Raw genomic sequence first — 1,613 nt, 5'->3', positions numbered from 1 at the left:
GCTTGGGGGGAAAGGGGTGTGGGGAGTGCAGGAAGAGACTGGACAAAAATCATACACCTATGGATGAGGACAGTGGGAGGGGTAAGGGCGGAGGGTGGGGTGGGAACTGGGTGGAGGAGAGCTATGGGGGAAAAAAGAGGAACAACTGTAATAATCTGAACAATAAAGATTTAATTAAAAAAAATAAATGGGCTGAAACCGGTTTGGCTCAGTGGATAGAGCGTTGGCCTGCGGACTGAAGGGTCCCAGGTTCGATTCCGGTCAAGGGCGTTTATCTTGATTTCGGTCACATCCTTTGGGGGGATGTGCAGGCGGCAGCTGGTTGATGTTTCTAACTCTGTCTCTCTCCCTTCCTCTCTGTAAAAAATCAATCAAATATATTAAAAAAAATAAATGGGATGCTATTTGAAAAGGGATATTAAACATGAGGATGAAAACCCATACAACTCATTCTATCTAATAATAGACAAACATGGTAATTGACCGTACCTTCGCTACACCTCCCATGGGATAATCAGCGTGATATGCAAATTAATCGCCAACAAAGATGGTGGCTAATTTGCATACTGCAGGCGTGGCCGGCAGTGCTCGATGCTGCCCGGGGGATTGGGGCCTTGGATCTGTGACCTTGTGAGAAGGGGCCAGCAGCGCCTGATGCTGCTCAGGGTATCTGGGCCTTGGATCTGTGACCTGGCGAGGGAGCAAAGCGGTGGAGAAGGGAGAGAGCCCCAGGTGGCAGAGAAGGGAGGGAGCAAGACAGTGGACAAGGGAGCAAAGCCTTGGTGGGCTTCGCTTTCTTCTCTGCTTCACTGCGGTCTCAGGAAGCCTTATTCTTGCAGGAATAGGCCCGAGGAAGCCTTATTCTTGCAGGAATCTTCCTGCAACGGGCCTCTAGTATTCTTATAACATAAAGTAAATCAGTTCTTATAGTATATGGCAGTACTCCAAAAATCCCTTCAACATTTCCTTGATATTTCTATTGCTTGATTATAGTCTTTTATATTATCACTAGAGTCCCGGTGCACGGATTCGTGTACCAGTGGGGTCCCTCAGCCTGGACTGTGCCCTCTTGCAATCCGGGACTCCTCGGGAGATGTAGGACTACTGGTTTTGTCCCAATCCCTGTCGTCTGACATCTCCCGAGGGATGTAGTAGTGTGCAAAGTGGCAGGCAGCTGGGGAGGATCTTGAGCCTGGGCTGGATGCCGCTCCTGCTCATCCTGGCCCTGCTGTGACTGCCGCCACCACTGCTTGATAGCACTGCCGCAGAGGTGGGAGAGGCTCGTGCCACTGCAGCTGTGTTTGCTAGCCGTGAGCCCAGTGTCTGGCGCCCATCAGTCACCTGAGCAGCGAGTGCACTGATTACCAGGGGGCAGCTCCTGCGTTGAGCGTCTGCCCCCTGGTGATCAGTTTGTGTCATAGTGACCGGTCGTTTGGTTGCTTAGGCACACACACACACACACTAGTGCCCCAGTGCATGGATTCATGCACATTGAAATGAAATTAATTAGAAGGTGGCTGGTGGGGCGGGAAGAATGGCTGGACATGCCCTGGAGCCAACCTCCCTCAGTCCCTCCCAGGCCGGCCGCACCTGGGGTGCAGCTTGGGGCAGGA

This window comes from Myotis davidii, unplaced genomic scaffold (genome assembly GCF_000327345.1).
Source record: "Myotis davidii unplaced genomic scaffold, ASM32734v1 scaffold924, whole genome shotgun sequence".
NCBI lineage: Eukaryota > Metazoa > Chordata > Mammalia > Chiroptera > Vespertilionidae > Myotis > Myotis davidii.
The sequence above is the reverse complement of the archived record's forward strand: the minus strand, read 5'-3'. Positions refer to the sequence as shown.